Source organism: Populus alba, chromosome 14 (assembly GCF_005239225.2).
Source record: "Populus alba chromosome 14, ASM523922v2, whole genome shotgun sequence".
Classification (NCBI taxonomy): domain Eukaryota; kingdom Viridiplantae; phylum Streptophyta; class Magnoliopsida; order Malpighiales; family Salicaceae; genus Populus; species Populus alba.
Window position 1 is genome coordinate 17,791,847 of NC_133297.1, and position 22,983 is coordinate 17,814,829.

Genomic DNA, 22,983 nt, shown 5'->3' on the forward strand with positions numbered 1-22,983 from the left:
AATGATGTTCATTTTATCACCTATATTTATATGGTGAAGTGTGTCCTTATGCTTCATAATAGATGATCCCACAATTAGTCTTAGTGGTGTTCATCTTTCCAACATTCATTCCAATACAATTACACGATAACATCTGTTACGAGTCATATCCATATTTTTAAAGGGTAAATCCAAATGGAGATATAAAGTTGTCCCTCAAGTACAATGTTGTTTTCAATTGCTGCTGGAGTTCACTAGATCATCGAATGATTTTTAACAACATTCCCTTCAATATGATCTGAATGTGCTTGTTCATTTGATTATCTTTCTTTGAACACCATTGTCCTCAGTTCACTGATTCATCATTTAATCATCTTTCATTGCCCCCTAGATGATCAGAATACTGCTTGTTTTTCCTTCTCAAGGTCCACTGTATTGCCCTTGGTTGCTCCACTTTTCAAGGAGTGTTGTCAAGTGTCAATGTCATTTTTGTCAAGGATTTTGCAAACTTGATCAATGCTCTTCTTGTTTGACAATCTTTCTTATTCGGGAATCAACTCTTATATTTCAAAAATCATGTTTATTCAATGTCTAATTGTTGAAATGAAATAAGAGAGATGTCAGTTTTTAAAAGTATTTTTGAAATTCAAGCTTCTTTGGTTAAAGACCCAACACACGTCATTCAATACATGTAGTCATTTGATTATCTTGTATTTTGAAAATAGAAATTGACTAGTTGAATTATTAAAATAGCTTTTTCCATGGTTTTTTTGTGTCAATTTTAGTCTCTAATCTTGGATATATCTTTTGATGGTCTACGATGAGGTGATCTTTTTTATGAATTTTAAAAACAAGATGCTAAAGTCAAAACTCAGGCTTTATCAAGAAAGGTTGTTTCTTTTTTAGCACTTGTTTTTATCAATATGCATAATAACTAGTAGCTTAATTCATGAAGCCACAAATCTTATGGAAAAGCTCTTCAAGTTTTGAGAACGTCATTTATCGGTTTAGATTGCTTACTTGATCGAAAAGGGCTTTCAAAAACACATAATGCAGGCTATGGTTCATGGCTATGAAAGAAAGGAAAATTCACAAGCTCAAAAAAGTATTTGAGGGTTTCAAAGACCTAGGATCAACATCAACTATTCATCAATTCTTTTTCTCTTGTTGTCTCTCTAGAGGAAGTGGCATATAACCTTGTTAACCTCAAATATTTGAATTCTCTTAACATAGTCATAATACAAATCCAACTTTTTCTTTGATGAATAATCAATCTAACCATTTGAATACATTAGAGGCTTTATTATTGATACGAAAAGACAATGTTTGTAACTCGGTATTTTTTTTATATTGACTTTTGGTGTTTGTTGTGTCTTTCCTTGATTGAAACTTCTTTTGCCTTTTCTAAACTTGATAGGCATTCTCTTTCCTTTATCTTTGACTTGTCTTTAAGTGTAGGCAATTTCCACTCCTTTTTTAGCTTTCTCATAGCATTCCTCAAAGTTTTCTTATATACGCCCCCCAATCTATGGTTTCTTTCTTTTAGCCCTCTCTCAATCATTAGACTTTTGTTCTTAACATTTCCTTTACCATTAACTCTAACCTTGTCTTCATCCTTTTCAACAACATATCTCTCATTTCCCTAGTGTGGGGGTGATCCTAGTCAGGGTTTTTTCAAAGAAAATATTATACCATGCTTAAAATGGGACCGCAAGGGATAATATTTGAAGAACTGTGAAAGGTGGCATTTTCTCATTTCGAGAAAGCTAAGTTAGAACCAATAAATTTTGACTCCGTCTAATGTAATGATTTGGACTTGTAAGAATCTTGATTTACGAGTCCATGACTACTGAATCCACTATATGTCATTATGCATACTATTAAAACTTAGCTACATGGTGGGTGATTCAGTTTCATGTGTGAGCTTAAAATTTGTTTGGTCAGCCTATATCATTTCAACAAGTATCGAGTTATTTATGCAATCAAAATACTTTTAAACTTTCAGGATTGATTAGTCTTAATCGTGTGTTGGAGTTTGATCAAAATATTTTGCCAAAATAAACTTTAAAAGAAACATCTCGTTATTTCAAAGAGACGAATAAAAAGACGTGTTTTGTTAAAATGATGAGATGCAACCCCAAAACAAAATGCAAAATTCCATAACAATATGATCGACAATTCATCGTCATTCTTGGATTAGCTTTTCTGGCAATATTTGTGCTTTGCCTAGCATTTTCAATCACATGTCATTCTGAAGATGTTCTGGGGACAACATAGCCAATGACACATCTTTCACAAACTCAACTCGCCTCTTGCTCAACATCCTCTATACTAAATTCTTAAAATTCTTGCAACTATTCAATTGAATGACTCAAAATCCCCCCATGATGTTCAAATCTCTTGTTTGGATTATACCACGTAGGAAATAGTATTTGCATGGGATTTAACGGAGTCAAGGCAACAAGTTTGGAATCTGGTAGATGTTGGTCGACAAACTTAAGTGGTAGAGAGATGTAAATCTTGGCAAAGACATTTGAGCAGTTGATGCTACAGTGAGACCTTACTAGACCACATAAATAAGGTTTTCCACCCTTAAAGTTATCTTCAGATTCATCTCTTATTATTATTCTGGAATCCATGACAGAACCTTCAATCTTTCCCCTCTTCATAGCTTGTTCAATTCTTTTGACAATCTTCACAACATCATGTCAGTCTTTTAATGTTGTGGTTGTTGTTTGAGGATTGTTCGAAACTTTTCAGTAGATAGGTAATCATAGCACCACCCGAACACATGAAGCACCGCCACTACCGACATGTGAAATCACACGTTATCTTTGTTGGGGGATATGATGAATTTAAAACTCCTCTTGTCTCCTCTTTGATTCTTCATTGTTGGTGTGGAAAATGGACACTTGTAAAGGGAGTTCTACTATATTGAAGTTTCAATCCCCTTCATGTTTTTTCAGTCTAAGCATGTCTTTTCTTCCTACTTCTATCTTTTAATGCTAACGCTAATAGAAGAAAATTATAGATGATCTAAAATTAATGCATCCCTTCTTGGATTCCCCACTTGTAGAGCCACAAACAAATTTTTGTAGAGAGAGGTCTGCTATGTTGAAGTTCAAGGTATACTCATGTTTTTCAGACCGAGTCTAGCTCTTCTGCCTACTACAGTGTTTCGATGCTGAAACTAGTGAGAGAAAGTTTCATTGCATATGAAACTACTACATCTCCTCTTGTATTCTCAATGATAGTTCCACAAATATATCTCTGTAGAGAGAGCTCTACTACGTTGAAGTTCTATATCTACTCATTTTTTGTAGATCGAGTTTGGCTCTTCTCTCTACTACTGTGTTTTGGTGTTCTTGTTGATGAGAGAAAGTTTTGTAGTGTATGAAACTATTAACTCTCCTCTTGCATTCCCCACTTGCAAAGCCACAAACCGATTTATATGGAGAGAGTTCTGCTACGTTGAAGTTCTATGTTTCCTTCTATTTTTTTCAGATCAACATCTTGTGCTACGGGGCGAGAATGAAGCTTGCGATGGGGGTGACTTCAAAGAAGGCTAATGCACATGGCACGGAAGGCTGAAAACTATTGGGTGCTATTGGAAGATGTAGAGGGAATGAATAATTAACAGTGTAACTAAACCAAAAATAAGATCATCTTTAATTGATGATAGAAGACGCTATTGCTGCTCACGATTGAGATGAAAGAGAGGCGATGCCACTTCAATGTTTATGGCCTTTACTAATGGAGTGTTGAGGAGAAGAGTAAATTATGTTTTCTTGTGTGTGGGACGTAGACTAACAATGTTCCCTTAAAAGATTGTGCAAACATTACCTTTCCATTTATTGCTCAACACTTGTTCAAGCATATTTGTGAGTCTAGCTACTCACCTTTGAAGCTCTCAATTTTCTTTTAACAATAAGCCTCTTTTGGACTAGTTTCTTCATTTTTAATCTTTTCTCAGTCTAATCAAGTGTAGCAGAGCTTATAAGGGGGAACCTATGATACGATCAAAGAGTTTGATGTCTTATCCCAAGTGCAGGAGTGTCAAAGTAATAAATGAGCATTTACCATAAACTAAAGCTATCTTATATTATAACACTTGTTACTATAAAACATGCTTAAGTTAGGGAATTTAATGATACTTTAGGTGCAATATGATGATATAAAACCTTAATAAAAATACACTTTTAAGTACTAATCACACCCCTAACCAGCTTATTACTAGTCCCTAGTAATTAACGCGTTAAAACAATTTGCGACATTCAAAAGCAAGGCATTCATCATTCAACTTTCATTAATCTATCTAAACAAACAAACTCTCATTAAATTTATATATATGCTTCATACTTCCTAAACAAGATATTAATAAACCTTTATTTTGTGCTTAATATATCAAAACATAGCTATGGGGCTTTTCTTAGAAGAAGTCAAAATTTTGTTCTAATGTTTAAGGTTAACTTCCTTGGATTGGGACTATTATTATTATTGTTATTATTTTGATAACTTGAAACACAACGCATCCCTAACTCATGTAATGAGCTTTAAGCTAATGACTCCTAGACCAGTTTGTCTTAGGGCATTAGGTGTTGAGACACCCCTTCGAGCTTAAGAACTCGGGTTATAGATACTAAAATGTAGATAGTGCAATATTTGATTCCTTTAAGCTTTCTCCTCAACCCATGTAACAAGCACTAGGCCAATAGCTCTCAAGTCAATTGACTTTAGGGTACTAGGTGTTAAAACACCCCTTCGAACTTAATTGCTTAAGTTAAGGAGGCTACGAAACCAAACTTATCTACTTTTTTATTTATTCATTTTATTATCAATTTTTTTTTTATTCTATCCATTTCCCTTAGTTGTTACCTTTAAAAAAAAAACATAAATAATATAATAATCCAATGTGCAACCCACAATCATATGTTAAAGTGTGTATGTGAAAATGAAGGTTTAAGAATATTTGTTAAATGAACCGAAGTGTATCTCCTTGTGGTCAACACTCCTCTAGTCCTTTAAGGTCCACCTCACCCCCTTTAGGCCCTCCACGAACTATAATTACTCTTACAGGTGTTGTTCATTCCAATCGTGTAGATGCCATAGGTGACAAAGCATGGAAAAGGGATCTCCATCATTACCTCCAACTGCTCCTCCATCATCTTCCACTAAGCCATGTGACATACCTTAAACTTCCCCTGTCTCTACTAGACCACGTTGTGGTCCCCCTGCTGAGATTGATTCCCTGAACTCACGGTTTGGCGCTGGTAACCCTAACAATGGGCAGATGGTTGGGACTACTCCTTCGCCGACTCCCCCATCACAAGGTAAAGCCTCTTCAGGGAACCCTGGTCCCTCCCCATCACAACATCATACAGATACCACCATTCCATCGCTTTCTCCCTTAGTGCATTTCTCTTATTACACTGCTACATCTTCCTGCAAATTCCTTGAAACTGATTTGGGTGACCACAAAGGATTGTGGTAGTGTAGTCTAATTGGGTTCATAGCTGGAAAATTTCTTGGTTATTCGTCCTTATCCAAATATGTTACTTATGCCTGGAAATGTAATGTCAACTTCTTTATACATGACTCTGGTTGGCTCATTTTTAAATTTGCATCCGAATCGGATATGACAGAAGTGCTAAATGGAGGGCCTTACTCTGTTTATGGTCAGTTATTAATATTGAAACCTATGCCTGACTATTTTGATTTTGACATTTCTGACATGGTTAAGATGCTAGTTTGGGTTCGTTTCCCTAACATTCCCTTTCAGTGCTGGTCACCACTATGTCTTTCTAAACTAGCCAGTGTGATTGGGAAACCAGTACATTCTGATTCTCCAACATCCTCTATGACTTGGCTTTCCTATGCTCGAGTGTTGATTGAGATTGATTTACTTGTTGAATTACCATCATCGATTGATATCACTCTTCCAAATGGTGTTTCTAAAACACAAGCAGTGATATACGAATCTCTATCCAAATTTTGCAAACAGTGCAAAACACTAGGGCACTCCACTTCAGTATGTAACTCAGCTTTCAGCCATAAGCGCAAAAAGCATTCCCCAACACCCACTTCTCCCTCTGGATGCCCTAATCCCCCAGTGGACTCTGAAACTGTTGAAAAATGGTCAACTAATGAGGAACCCCATGATGACCCAAGGATTAACCCAATGGCTGCTAAGGTAATTGTGGCCATAGACAAGAGTCCAGGTCGTTATGTTCATAAGAGAGCAAAGTTGGCTTCACAACCAGGATCCCCTGGATCTCCTCAGATTGTTCATGTATCTGAAGATTGCTTTGAAGATGCTGTAGCATTCCCTTTAAGGAGGCAATACTTGACAAGAAGCAAAGCTGCTGCCAACTTTGGATGACCAAGGATGCCATCAGGAATGAGTGGATCCAAAACCTCCTCTTCAACTGACTCCAGGACTCAGGGCAGCACCCCCTCTTCTTCCTTTAAAACATTATGCACTTGTAATTAATTGGCCAAGGTATTACCCTTGTGTCCAATATGGGCTTTACTTATATTGTATGTTGTTGTTGCCTTCATAGTTCTGTATTATAGCTGGTGTAGTTTATTGCTGGTTTGGGTTGTGCCTCTTGTTTCCTCTGTTGGTCTTGACTGCTAGCCTTCATTGCTGGCTTGTTGCATTTTGCCTTTTGCCTTTTGTTGCCTTTGTTGAAATGCTTGTGGCCTTACTGGTGGGCTGTTGAGCAGATGAGACTCGATGAGCCATGTTATGGATCTTCGGTTGAATTGCTTTGAAGACAATGGTACAGGCTGTCTTGATGTTATTTTGCTGATTAGTTGTACTTTGCTACTTGTCTAGCCTAATGGGAGCATGTTCCTCTAGGCTATTTGTTTTCTATTTTGCCCAGCATAGGTTGTTCATGCTTTTGTTTTTGGGATCTTATCCCCTTTTCTCAAGCTAGCTTGTACTAGGGAGAATGTTCCCCTGAACTCGTCTTTTGTATTTGCTATGATTTGTTTAAGGGAGTCTGTTCTCCTTGCTGGTGCATGAAATGTTTCTGCTGGTTTCCAACTTGTACTGCAAGCTTGTCTTGCTCTTTTTGATCTTTATAATTCTTACATTTGATCAAAAAGAATATTTGTTAAATGAGCATATGAGTAGAATAAAGTGATAACAATGCGAGAGTTTATAAACCTGAATATTTCAAGAAGTGTTATGATAGACCTTGTTACAAATAACTATTAGAAAATGACTGCTAAGATGCGTCTTAAGAGTCAATATAATTCCTCCTTACTTTGCTATCCCAACAACAACAATTCTATCAAATGGTTTTAATAATAGCATAATAGTTATATATATATATATATATATATATATAACTATAATGTCTCGTTTTGGTTGATATATATATATATAGATTGGATTTAAGCCTTAGTTTGTAAAAACTTATGTCTTTTGATTTTATTAATAGCATATTATTTGTGTTTTGTTCTTTCTTATATTTGTTTCAGTGTATTTCAGGTTTGTCAGTAGTCGTTGTTTCAGGTGATGTATTCTATACTCTATCTTCATACCAAAACGAGACATTGAGGATAATGTCTCGTTTTGGTATGAAGATAGAGTATAAAATACATCACCTGAAACAACGATTACTGACAAACCTGAAATACACTGAAACAAATATAAGAAAGAACAAAACACAAATAATATGCTATTAATAAAATCAAAAGACATAATTTTTTACAAACTAAGGCTTAAATCCAATCTAAGCTTTTTACGGCATTCTGTGATTGACCAATTGATTCGACTCGTAGAGGAATCAACTACAGGGATAAAAGATTGTAGTTCATCAATTAATTGCTTAGTAGTAGCAGTAGAAATGAGGATTTTTCGTGATGAAAATGTTCAAAATTATTGTTCCACAACATGATCAAGAAAAGACAGTAAATTATTATAAAAACCATTAACATTTAGCAAACCTATAGATTTATGGTGAATGTTCAGCTGGGCCTAAGAGAAAATAAGAAATGTCTTTTCTAATGTGCCCAGACCACCTAGTAAGGCAATGAAGGCGTCAGCATGATCAAACATTACAGATAGTTGTTTAGACATTGTAGAGACCTGTAGTTCCTCTCTAATTTTTTTTCCAATGATGTCCATTTTGGCCAAAGCTAAAGGAATGGCACCCAAAACTTGACTGTTGCCTAAAAATAAAGCTGTTGACACTCTCCTTATTAACCCAAGGTTGCCTCATCCATACACTAAATGAATCTTCCCTTGCTTTTACGTCCAAGAATGGCTTAAACGCCTTTTATGGGTTAGGCATAAGCTTCCCATCCAGGTTTCTTAAAAACTGACAAACAAGGTCTTTTTTAGTCAGATTCCCAATACTAAGTCAATCATGTTTTTTTTTTTTTTTTTATGAAAATGGGGCCATAAATCATGAATTGTATGATGGACATCTCCACTAGGATGTGTGTCAAGAGTTAATAGAAGATTATCTAAAGACTCCTTACTCATTCCATCCTTAATGAATTGTATTTTATCTTCACAATTTATAAATACCATTTTTAAAGAACGACATTGTGCATTGCAAGCCATTTGGTACTTTAGTGACAGACTTTCGTTCATTTTGCACACGTTTCTTTGCAAAAGTGCTTTTACCTGTCCCAGGCATTTATGAAATAAACGTATTGGAAGACTCACCTGATAATCAGACCTTTCCTTCAATCATCCATCAAATATCTTCAGGAATTCCATGGTTCATTAACAACCTTAATCTTTCACACCTAACACGAAATATTTTTGTAATTGCATTTTGAGGCAAAGCGGGAAAATATTTTTTTCAATTTTTCAAGAGTGGTGTTTATTTTTTAGATGAGAAGTAGAAAATAGATGCAAAGAAAAGAGAAGGAACAAGAAATTGAATAAATATATACACAAATATCAGTTTTTCATGGGAAACTAAAAGAACCAACTTAAGAGTCATGGTGTACCATTATCCGCCATTTGATTGGAGTTGGCGAAAGACTAGTAAAACAAGAGTCACACCAAAAAGAAACACAAAAACAATGTGAGAAAAACAAAATAATCAACCTTTATATACAAGATCATTCAAACCAATGGATTCATTTTCACTAGGAAAATTATCAAAGTAAGCTTTCAAACGATGTCCATTTACCTTAAAAACATTGTCATTCATTGGATTCTCAACATAAAAAGCCCTATAGGGATACACATGTTTCATAATAAATGGACCGTTCCATCTTGATCTTAGCTATCTAAGAAATAAATGGAGTCAAGTATTATAAAGCAAAACTTTTTTACCAACATCAAAAGTTTTTCTCAAGATTCTCTTATCATGAAACTCTTTGATTCTTGCTTTATGAATTTTTGAATTTTCATATGCATCATTTCTTATTTTCTCAAGCTTATTTATTTGTAACTTACGTAGTTGGCTAGCATCACCAATGTTTGAATTGAAAGCTTTAGTAGCCCAATAAGCTTTATGTTCAAATTCCACAAGCAAGTGACAAGGTTTCCATAAACCAGCCTATAAGTTGACATACCTAATGATTTTCTAAAAGTAGTTCGATAAGCCCAAAATGCATCATTAAGTCTTAAAGACCAATCCTTCCGATTAGGGTTCACTGTTTTTTTCAAGATTGGTTTGATCTCCCTATTAGCAAGTTCTACTTGTCCACTTGTTTGAGGGTGATAAGGGGTGGCAACTTTGTGTGTGATTCCATATTTCTTCATTAAAGACTCAAATGACTTGTTGTAGAAATGTGTTCCACCATCACTTATCATGGCCCGAGGGATTCCAAATCGACTCAAAATATTTTTTTTCAAAAACTTGATCATTGTTTTGTAATCATTGTTATGACTTGGAATTACCTCTATCCATTTTGAAACATAGTATACTACGACTAAGATGTACATAAAACAAAATGATGGAGGAAATGGACCCATAAAATCTATACCCCAACAGTTAAAGATTTCAATGACAAGAATAGGATTTAAAGGCATCATGTGATGTTTTGAAATAAATTCTAACTTTTGACAATTTTCATAAGTTTTGCAGAATGCATACGTGTTCTTAAACATAGCGAGCCAATAAAATCCACATTGTAAGATTTTTGCAGTTGTCTTCTTTGATGAGAAATGACCCCCACATGCCTTAGAATGACAAAATTTAATAACACTACTTCCCTCATTATCGGGAATACATCTTTAAAATATTTGATCAGGATAGTATTTGAATAAGTAAGGGTCATACCAATAAAAGTTATTCACTTTGTTCAAAAACTTTCTTTTGTTTTAGGTACTCAAATGAGCTGGCAAATCTCTTATTGCAAGAAAATTGAAAATGTTAGCAAACTAAGGCATTGTAGAAATAAAAAGTAAAGATTCATCATGAAAGTAAAGATTCATCATGAAAGTAATCATTGATTTGTGTGATGTCAGATGTAGAATTTATTGTCAATCTTGACAAATGATCCGCAATAACATTTTTGGTGCGTTTCTTGTCCTTGATTATGATATCGACTTCTTGAAGTAACAAAATCAACCGCACCAATTTAGTCTTAGAATCCTTCTTAGAAAGAAATTTCAATGATGCATGATTGCTAAAAATAACAACAAGAGAGCCAACAAGATAAGATCTGAATTTTTCAATGCAAATACTACTGCAAGTAATTCTTTTTCAGTGGTAGTGTAATTCATTTGAGCACTATTTAAAGTTTTACTTGCATAGTAAATCATATAGGGTTTCTTATCTTTTCTTTGTCCTAAAACAACACCCACGACATAATCACTAGCATCACACATTATTTCAAAAGGTAATGACCAATCAAGAGGTTGAATGATAGAAGCAAAAGCAAGCAAGTTTTTAAGTTTAACAAAGGCTTTTTCACCATGTTCAGTCTATTCAAAAACATTATCATTTGTTAGAAGGTTACATAATGGCTTAGATATTACACTAAAATCTTTGATAAACCTTCTATAAAAACCAGCATGTCCTAAGAAACCCTATCTAACATCTTTAATAGATTTTGATGTTGGCGAGTTAGCAATTAACTCCATTTTAGATTTGTCAACCTCAATTCCTATTGATGAAATAATGTGACCAAGTACAGTGCTGTTTGTTACCATAAAATGACATTTTTCCCATTTCAATACAAGATTCTTCTCTTCACACATGTTCAAAACCTTTTCCAAGTTAGTTAAACAATCATCAAATGAATCACCAAAAACAGAAAAGTCATCCATAAAAATTTTAAGAAAACGTTCAACCATATCACTAAATATATTAAGCATGCATCTTTGAAATATGGCTGGTGTATTACATAATCCAAAAGGCATCCTTCGGTATGCAAACTTACCAAATGGACATGTAAAAGTAGTTTTCTTTTGATCTTCAAATGCAATTTCAGTTTGGTTGTAACCTGAATAACCATATAAAAAATAATAAAATTCATGACTCTTTCTAAAATTTGATCCATGGAAGGTAAAGGAAAATTATCTTTTCTAGTCACTGAATTAAGTTTTTTATAATCAATGCACATGTGCCAACCAGTAATAGTCCTTGTTGGAATTAACTCATTTTTCTCATTTGTTATCACATTAACTCCAGACATTTTAGGTACAACTTGGGTAGGGCTTACCCATTTGCTGTCAGAAATAAGATAAATGATTCAATTATCTAGAAGCTTAATGACTTCATTCCTTACTACTTCTTTCATATTAAAATTAAGCCTATGAAGCATTTCTCTAGAGTGCAAATCAAATGATTAATTCCTTTTTATATCAGCTATGGTCCATCCTAATGTATTTTTGTGCATTTTCAGAGTCTGTAATAACTTACCTTCTTGATGAGCATTAAGTTTAGAAGAAATTATTACCAGAAAAGTTTTATTTTCTCTAAAAAATAAGTATTTGAGATTAAATGGTAACGACTTCAAATTAGGTTTTAGTGGTTGAGCACTTGAAGGTATGGACTCAATTGATCATGGTGGCAATTCCTCAATTTTTGGTCTCCAACTATTTACCTTTGATTCTTCCTGAAAATAAATCATTTGCAAATCTTCAGATTCATCAAACTCAGTTTCACTCGCAGTATTCTCAAATTGATTATGAACTAATTTTTCAATAGAGTCCACTTCTTGTAAATCATTATCATCTCCAGGTTGCTTGCAAATGTTAAAAACATTCATCTCCAATGTCATGTTCCAAAGATAACTTCATCATTCCATTCCTACAATTAATCAATGCATTAGAAGTTGCAAGAAATGGACGTCCTAAAATAACTGGAATTGAATTACATGCTCTAACAGGTTGTGTATTCAAGACAATAAAATCCACAGGATAAGTGAATTTATCAACTTATACTAACACATCTTCAACTATTCCTCTAGGCATTTTTACAGATCTATCAGCAAGTAAAAGAGTTATAGAAGTTGGTTTTAACTCACCTAGATTAAGACTTTGAAAAACCAAATATGAAAGTAAATTCACACTAGATCCAAGATCAAGTAAAGCTCTTTTGATTTCAAAGCTTTATTGTTTTGAAGAATGGAACTTACTTGTTCGACTAAAAAAGCTTTCTTTTTCACATTCAATTTTCTCTTCACAGTGCACAAGTCTTTCAAAAATTTAGCATAAGAAGGTACATGTTTAATAACATCCATCAAAGGTATATTGATCCTTACCTGTTTGAAAGTTTCAAAGATTTTGAAATTGTGATGGACTTTTCTTTGTTTGGTTATGGCATAAGGAAATGGAAATGCTGGTGGGGAATTAGTTTTTTCCTTTCAATGTTCAGGTTCAACCCTTTCCTTACCCTCAGAGATTAACTCATCATCTTTCTCACAAGGTTTAAGAATAGGTTTTTCAATAACCTTACCACTACGGAGAGTAGTGATTGATTTGACTTGATTCATATGTTGACTTCTAGAGCTACCCACACTTGAATTATATTTCCCTTTAAGATTTTGTTGTGGTTGAGATGAAAACTTACCTTTCTCCTAAAAACTAAGAGCATATATGAACTTTGCAAGAGTATCTTTCAAATCAGCCATAGTTAGAGCATTTTGAGTGTTGATTGTCTCTTACTTTTCAATGAATGCATGCAAAGTTTTCTCAAGATTTCTTCTAAGAGGGGGAGCATAAGGAGGTGCATATCCATGAGAATTTTAAAAATTATGGTGTGCTTGAAATGGTGGCTGTGAGGTTTATGCATTATTGTTACCATTCTTCCAACTGAAATTTGGATGATTTCTTTAACCAGGTTTGTACGATTATGAGCATGGATTATGACTTGGCCTTTGGAAACTGTTTAAATCATTGGCTTGTTCATGGAGACATTCCTTAAAACAAGGTAAAGTTGGACAATCATTGGTTGAGTGTTCATTAGTTTCACAAATTTGGCACATATTTTCTTGAGTAGATTTTAATTAACCACTCTTTTCAATTTCAGTGTCTCGACTTTTATAGCTAAAGATGAAAATTTGGCTTGAAGGTCATGATCTTCCCTAAGGTTGTACATACCTCCACTAGATGTATGAGGTTGAGTTTTACCTAGTGCCTCATAAGTGCTTGTAGTGTCCCAATTTTGAGCATTTTAGCTAGCAAGTCTAGGTACTCCATTGCTTCATCAGGGTCTTTATCTTCAAAAGTTCCATTGCACATCAATTCCACCATTTACCTATTTTTAGGTGTTAACCCTTCATAAAAATATACAATCAATCTCCATGTTTCAAAACCATGATGAGGACAGGTATTAAGTAAGTCTTTATATCTATCCCAACACTAGTAAAATGTTTCTCCTGGTTTTTAGGTGAAAGTGGTGATTTGTATTTTGAAAGAGTTTGTTCTATGAGAAGGGGAAATTTTCTTTAAAAAATATTGTTGCATTTCATCCCAAGCATGAATGGATCCTGACCTAAGATTTTGTAGCCATGTTTTAGCTTTATCTTTTAATGAAAAATGAAAAAGCTTTTAACCTGATGGTGTTCATGCTACAATTTAAGTCATTATAGGTGTTACAAACTTCTTCAAATTCTCTCAAATATAAGTATGGATTTTCTAGATCTATGCCATGAAAAGTGGGTAAAAGTTGAATAATAGCTAGCTTCAAATTAAAATGAGATGCATAAGAGAAAAAATTATACATGATGGTGCACTTGTTTTTATTGGATTCATATGATCCATAAGTGTTCTAACACGATTATTTTTATTATTCTCATTATGAATTAACTGGTTATCTTCTTTGGCCATGTTTTCTGAAGAAGGTGAGGATTTTCTAGAAAGTATACCACTTAATATGCTTGTCCAAACTCTCATGCAAGTGCAAAAGGAAAGAAAAAGAAAAGAAAAGAAACTAAAATTAGAAAAAACAAATAAAAGAAAATATATAATTTATACAATAACTTACCTCCTCAGCAACGACGCCAAAAACTTGACACAATTAAGGAGTTTGATGTCTTATCCTAAGTACAGGTGTGTCAAAGTATTAAATAACCCTGTAAGACCGGGGTCGAACCACAAGGAGGTGAACTGTATAAATTACAAATAATAAAATGATATTGATGTTGAAGAGAACTTTGAGATATGATAATGATGAAAAGATTAAATAAGAATAAAATAATTGTCAAGGTTAAAGGACCACTAATGGTATTTCAAATAAGTATAATATAAACTATTTTTATTACTCAACTGGTAACCACACACAAATGATTTTCCAATCGAATGATTTATCATTATTAGCTCATTATAAATTATTAACATGATCATATTAATCATCTTATCTAAGTAACACCATACTTGTAAATATTGTCAGGTATTCATGATGCTAACCTATGTTAACAACAAATCAAGTTCTTGTAATAACAACAATCGTGGCTAAAGACTATGAAGAATCAAGTGTTTATTGTACCAAGTGTTATACAACATAAATCTAGATTAACCATTTAACAAGCAAGGTATTGAGAGTTATTAAGATAAAAAAAATAAGACATGTTAATAACAAACTTTCTTGGATATAAAAATTGAAGTCCATGTTGAGTTTATAATATACATATTCTAACACCAATAGTGAAACCTTTTCACCTTGACATGATAAACTTAGCTAAACATTGTGAAGAAGAGAAACATAAATAAACTAGATAAGAACGTTGTTATGATGAAAAGCACAAACAAGAGATTAATGAAAGCAAAACTTAAACATTACGAAAATACAAAGAAAGAAAGCAAGAATATGGTATTGATCTAAAAACCAAGATACCTAACTACATAGAAAATGCCTCCTTTTATTGGCTAAAATTCAGAACTATTAATTAGATGACCAACCATTTACTTGGTGGCTAACAATTGACTTGGTGGCTAGTTATTGACATTGTTGGTTGGTTATTGACATTGTTGGTTGGAAAAAATGTCATTGCTAACATCTTAATTTGAGCACATAGTCCTCATGAAAGGTATGGGAAATTGTCTTCGATTTTCAACAACAAAAAAAGCTCATTTGGACTTCTAAAACTCGAGATATGGGTTGAACACTGAACAGTGTCTGGGCTACAGGATAGATTCAGATGTCTTTTTTTATGCTAAGATTTGAATTTTGGACTCTTCATGAAAGTTTTAGGTCTATGTCTTAGCTTTCCATAAAGATAAACCAAACCTAAATCCAAGGTCTACAACTCCAGTTATGATCCAATAGCTGAATAGAGTTCTAATTTGAATTGAATCAGCATCTCTTCTCTAAGCTTAGTCCTCTCTTTGTCTCTTTACTTTCAATAGTTAATCACAACAATCAATCCTTTGAGTTGTGGGATAAACCTGCATTTAAAATGAGCATTTACCATAAACTAAAGCTATCTTATATTATAAGACTTGTTACTATAAAACATGCTTAAGTTAAGGAATTTAATGATACTTTAAGTGCAATATGATGATATAAAGCCTTAATGAGAATGCACTTTTAAGTACTAATCAACTTACTTTTCATCCTGGTGTATGCATGAAATTTATATGATGAACTCGCCCTTCGAGGGGTAACACATGATCGTAACTCTTGCATTATGAAACAAGAATCTTGATTCTTGCCCAAACTATACAATGAAAATTTTATGAGTAATGGTCATTGTGTCACCCATAAGTCTTGAGTTCAAGATGCTTCAAAAAGGGTTTGCCCTAATGCAAATAAAGATAACACATACAACCTAAGGACAGGTCCTATTCATTATGTAAACATGGGTAGGTTTTCTACCTGGTCTCAAAAGGGTCTCACATCTGCCTAATGCCGATCTTCGTAAATATAGTGTAGGGGTTTTGCGAGAAATGGTTAAGGCATGTATACCCACCATTGCCAAGCAGACACTCAGATATGAGTTGGGTGTTTCACTCATCTGAACCGTGGCCAATAGTCATAGGGCAGATTGCTAGTTCCCCACCTAACCTAGAAGCCTGTGTGTGTTTTTAAAAATAAAAATATGTGATGCATGAGACAATTCTATACAATGCATGGAAAAAAAAATTTACAAAATAAGACAAAACATAAAAACTTAAACACATCAAATACAAAAAGATTCGTTAGTCCAATATTGTCAAAAATAGTACCTTCCTAGTGGAGTCGCCATTCTATCAAAAATCCTTGCATGGCATCGATGGCTGTTATCATTCGTTTGTTTGATTCGTTAGGAAGTCGCCACCTAGTATTCGATTCAAGGTTATTAGGAAACACGAGTGTACTAGTCTTTGTTAGAGATTCGAAAGTAAGGGACTAGTTGTGATTAAGGAAGGTATTAGCACCCCTAGTGCACCCTACTTGAGGTAAGTTGTTTTGTGGTTTTGATGTGTTAAATAAGTTTTTAAAATTTATCTTTTCATCGAAAATTAGAAATACAACTTACATGTAAGTTTATAATCCTTAACCGTGAGCAAATCAAAACATTAAATTCTTCTTTTGTCTTTATGGCTTTATCATTAAAAAAAAACATTCATAAAAAAAATACAAACACACACATTCACTTTTACTATATTTTACATATACAACCATGTTCCAATATAAAAAAAATTCAAAATAAATCAAATACAATTAAAAAAAAAATAAAAATAAACCCCAAAAAAATCCAAAGCCTTCTTGAATCTGCAGGAACAATGCTGAGGAACCCCTTAAATGATGGGACCTTTGGTCGCGCGTTTGCTCCACACGCCGCTGTAAGAAAAACCAGGGGACAAGGTGGATCTGACTTGGCTTCATCTCCTCTTCCCTTCCTCACTGGTAGTGACCTGCAAAAAAAAAATGCACACAACAATTGATTTTACTTTTGTTCTTCTCTCTCTAGATCTGTTCTTGGTTTTCTTAGATCTATTCTCATTTGTCTTTCTTTCTTTCTTTCGGTTTGCTATTTTTTTTTCTTCTTCTTTATGTAACAAATCTGATAGTTGGGTGGCAAGGGTGCTGGATTTGGACGGTTGCTTTAGCTGCTGCTATTGGAGGCCGAATGGAGGGGAGATCTGGTTTAGTTTAGCAACGATGGGGGAAGTTGGAGACGATATTTGTGGGGCTGGCCTCTGGAAAAGACAACACTAATGTGGCTAACAGTGAAGGGGTTGTTGGAGACGGGGAAGATCTGTGAGGTCTGGTCTGATATAGAAGGAAGATGGAGTCAGTGGCTCTAGTTTTGGGAGGGCTTGGCGGAGAGAGGGAGGTTCTGGTAAGGCCAAGAGATGAAGGGCTATGAGAGGGGAAATATGGGAAGGATTTGGAAGATGGAGGATGGGGGCAGTGTGTGGCCTTTGTAGGAGATGCCAAAATGGCAGAGGGGGACAGGCTAACCTATTGGAAATAGAAACAAGCGGTGGCTGTTGGAAGAGAAAAGGTGAGCTACCTGGGGTGGTGTGGTTGCTTGTCTTTGATAGAGATAATTTAGGTTTAGGGTTTTTTGTGGTTGCCCTAAATTTCTGTCTTAAAATTGTCCCCTCCTTGTGTGTGTTATGTACACTGGTATTTATAGGAGAAGTGTGCCTTGGCCACAAACACATTAGTCATTCAACTTCTTTATTTTTTGCAAATTTTGATTTTTCTATTTTGTTTTTGTATTTTCTTTGAAAACAAACAATATCAACGTCGACTCAATGAGAAAAATCAATGATTGTAAAAATAACGTGTTAAAAGTTGAACATATTTAAAATACCTTTAAAAATTTAAATTCTTTTGAGACGATGTTGAAAACGCTAAAAACGATGCAAATATATCCAAAATGCATTTTTTAGGGGGGGTTTTGTTTTGTTTTGTTTTTTTTTCTATTTTTGGTTTTTTTCTGAAAATTTATCAAAAACATGAGTCAAAATTGGGTAGCAGCAATGTTTATGCTCATTTTTTTTATTTTGTGATCTTTCTTGTTGGGTTGACATTTTTTCTAGGTCATTACCATTCATTTTATTATAATTGTTGTTTTGAACAAATGGAATGATTGTTGTTAATAATGATTTTAAATTGTTTATAAATTGCTTTGTGTTTTTTATTCAATGTTAGTTAACTCATAGAAGCATTATGATCATAAATATTTGAAACTCTTAACATTTGTTTCTCGTTCTTACTTATATTGAATCCCCTTCGATCAGCCCTACTAATATGTTGCTTCATCGAATCCATATCATCTTTCAAATTATTTGCCTTTGAATAGTCACGATTATCAAAAATCCAATCCACCTTTTTCACCCCCTCCAAATATACCTCGAGATCATTTTTACCATGAAAGTTAGAATTTTCAGTTTAATAGTGTCCAAGTCCCCATCCATATCTTTATAATTTCTCATGCCATATAAATTCACTTTTCTCCTAGCCCTATTTGGTCCAGACCTGATTCCTTAGCCAACAGATCCAAAATCATATTAATCTTCACCCGCATCTGTGTTTTCATCAACAAACTTTTAAAAATCAGATCTGACATTTCATATGGCTTTATAAACCATATTTCCTCGGTGATTAACCCTAATATTCTATTGCTTTATTGAATTCACCTTATCTTTTAAATCCTTATACATTCTACACATGAGCTCAAGCTGTTGGCCTATGGCCTATAATTAGAAAGTGACATCAACATTTTGTGTTGCTGATTTGTTGTTTATGGACATTCTTTGAATTTGTAGAATTTGGTTAGTGGCGTAAAATATATCCTTACACCTATCATTTTTCACACACAAATCAAGGCTTTCACTCTGATAAGCTAAAAAAGCTAACAATGCTTTTTACCTCACAACTTGCTTTCTTTTAGTTTTTTAGGAACTGAATTCAACAAATCAAAGTTAGTAGCCTTCATAACGCAATACAATTATAGTTTTCAGACTTAAGAATCAATAAATATACTGAAAACAAAGCAAAATAGAACTATAATTATGATTTAACGAGTAGCTACGCAAATTCGTATGAATTATGGACGAAACGAAGACACAAAATAAAACAAAAGCGAATATTAGTGAAAACAATTACTTATAATAAAAATAAAAAGATTTGGATGAAAACAAATAGTAAGGATCGCGTTTTGGAACTTGACATAAATCTAACCTACTACACAATTTTTACATAACATAATTGAAACTCAGATCAAACAATATTGAATGATCTCAAATTCAATATTTAATATTTTGATATCAAACAAACAACAAATCTCAATTTATAAGTCTTTCTCTTATGTCAAGGTACCCAAACCCCTTGTATGATTAGTTTGTGGCAGAATTGAACCTCGAATTAAAACTACAAGAAAATGATTTCAAAATAAGCTCAAATTTAATATATGATCCAATCTTACCCCTAATAAACAAAATATGAAGTTTTAATTGATTTTAAGGTGGTTTTTTTATGGTTCACTAAGAGTTGTATTTCTACGGAAGAATTGAACCTCAAATTAAAACCTCAAGCAAACGATATCAAAATAAGCCTAAATTTAATATATGATGCAATTTCACCTCTAATAGATAAAATATGAATTTTTAATTGATTTTAAGGTGGTTTACTTATAATTCACTAAGAGTTGTATTTCTACGGCACAATTGAAACACAAATTAAAACCTCAAGCAAACGATATTAAAATAAGCTCAAATTTAATATATGGTGCCATCTCACCCCCGGTAGATAGAATATGAAGTTTAAATTGATTCTGAGGTAGTTTTCTTATGCTTCACTAAGAGTTGTGTTTTTGCAGTAGAATTGAATCAAGCTTCAAATTTCATCTATTCTTTTTTTTTTTTATGTTACTGATATGATTACAGATAGTAATATGATGAAATATAACTTCTTCTTTTTTCTTAGATGTCGCAGACATAAAGAAAAGAAGATGAACGATGCAAACATTGAAAAACTTAAAAGAACACTAAAAAAACAAAAATAACATAAGGATATAACCTTGTTTGAGAGCCTAACTCTAATACCAACTTATGCAAACCCTATGATTGGTCATGCAACTCATAATCAAGATTAAGATCTGATCCCAAAAAACTATAATAGGTTTAATAGGATTATGACCTAATAAAAATCTACCCCGAGGCACCAACACTATTGGAATAAAGTAGAATGATATCACAAAGCCAGTTAATTTTTAATAAGTTAAATTCAGTTCATTTAAGAACTAAAAAATGCAAGAATCACTCTCACACATTAAAACTGAAAAATTTAGAAGCATTATTCATTAATGGTTGCCAAAATTTAGGCTTATAAGTGTTTAAATAGTTCTGAAAAATTAACCCTAATGGATCTATCCTTGTGGGCTTCAGTTTTTTACCCATATATAAAAATTGACGCAAAACATTTACTAGTAACCCAAACTTCGATCCAAACAAGTCTTGGATCCTAACTGGAAAAAAAAAATTTAATTAAGCCCAAACATTAAAGAAAATAATAAAAAAAACTAATTTGTCATTAAATACCACCAGCCCTCCTTTCCTTGTGTAGTTAGGATGAATAAGGAATCCTTATAAGAAAAGAATTTTGGAACATTAATGAATCTTTTTCATACTTGAAAATTATGTTGCATTCCATTAAAGATCCTTATAGAACTAGAAAATTCCCAAAACAAGGTCCCACATCCTCATAGGGAATGGATACTTGCTGAAGTTCATAAGTAACGAAAAAAGTAAAAAACAAAATTTGTATAGCTTGTTCTGACCTATATCGCAAGTCCTTCTTGAACTCCAATTCACCTGACATTTTACGTCAATATGGAAACATACCTCTGGAATATTCTGGTAAAGTTTTAGCTTGACCCAATGATTTAGTTTTAAGTTATGCTCAAATCTAAATCTAACTTTTGCTTGAACTAGAACTAATTGTAAACAAACAGGTGTGAAAGTGATGAAAATGACTCAAACAACAGCCAAATATCCCAAACATGATGAGATCAACATAAACAAAATAACTTTTGAAAGCTAACGTAAAACATACCCGTTACATCAAGACAAAACCCAATAATGAAACCTAAAGAAAACTATATCCAAATGACCTCAAATTTAATTTATTTTGTGATTAAGATCCCAATTAACATAATATAAATTTTGAGTTGATTCCGAGTTGATTTTATATATGGACACGAAATAGCCTCTTTAAAACCTAAATTTAGAACTTAGGCCCAACGATGTCTAAATGACTTGAAACTTGATATTTAGTGCGATTTCATTCTAAATACCAAGAATATCAATTTTGAGTTAATTAAAATAAGTTTTGATATGCTACCAAGAAACAAATGTGTTACACACTTGTCTTAACCCAAATAACATTTTATGATTGCTTCCTTTTTTTTCTTTTTTTCTTTTTCTCAAAATAGAACACAATAAACACAGAATAATAAGAATAAACATACGAAAGAATACAAATTTGACCCAAAACAAAATAAAAATAGACAAAGAGAAACTGACGCGAAACAAATAGATAATGAAAACAAGAAGGATATAACCTGATTTCAAAACCTAGCTCCAATACTAACTATTGCAAACCTTATGATCACGTAGTCACGCAACCCACAATCAAGATTGAGATCTAATATTGAAAAGCTAAAATAGGTATGATAGGAATGTGAAAAAACATGCCCCTAAGGCACCGATACTAATGGAATGAAGTAGAATGATGTCACGAAACCAATTAATTTTTGATAAGTCAGATTCAATTTATTCAAGAACTAAAGAATGCAAGAATCAATCTAACACGTTAAAATTAAAAAATTCAGAAGTATTATTCATAAATGGCTACCAAAATTTAAGCTTACAAGTGTTTAAATAATTTTGAAAATTAATCGTAATGGATCTACTCTTATGGGCTTTAATTTTTGACCCACATACAAAAAAAAAACAAAAAACCTTTACTCGTAAGCCCAAACTCTGATCAAAACAAGCCTTGGTTCTTAGCTGAAAATAAAGTTTTAATTAATCCCAAACATTAAAGAAAATAATAAAAATACTAATTTGTCATTAAATACCACAAGCCCTCATTTTCTTATGTAACTAGGATGAATACGAAATCCTTATAAGAAAAGAATTTTGGAACATTAATGAATCTTTGCTACACTTGAAAATTATGTTACAGCCCATTAAAGATCCTTGTGGAACTAGAAAATTCCCAAAACAAGCTCTCAAATCCTCATAGGAAAAGGACTCTTGCCAAATAGAAAGTTCATAAGTCAAAAGGAAGTAAATAACAAAATTCATACAATTTGTTCTGACCTATATCGCAAGTCCTTCCCGAACTCCAATTTACCTAAACTTTTACCCCAACATAGAAACATAACTTTGAAATCTTCTAGTAAAATTTTAGCTTGATCCAACAGTTTAATTTAGAGTAATGCTCAATAGCATAAAATTGAACGGTTAAAAATTTTACGTAAAAATCCAAATCTGACCTTACTTGGATCATATCACAGTACAACAAATCTATCTATATTTATTTTCATACTCTTTATCTATAAATTTGCTCAAATATTTAAATGTTATTTGTGACATTGCGTAGATAACATAACTATTATAAGCTAAAGAAGAGA

General features: G+C 33.1%; 2 pseudogenes; both read right to left on the reverse strand.

The window, feature by feature from the left end:
- Window positions 1–7,969: 7,969 nt before the first annotated feature.
- LOC140954553 (uncharacterized) lies at window positions 7,970–16,362 on the reverse strand (annotated as a pseudogene).
- Window positions 11,968–13,038, reverse strand: LOC140954520 (uncharacterized; annotated as a pseudogene).
- Window positions 16,363–22,983: the final 6,621 nt, after the last annotated feature.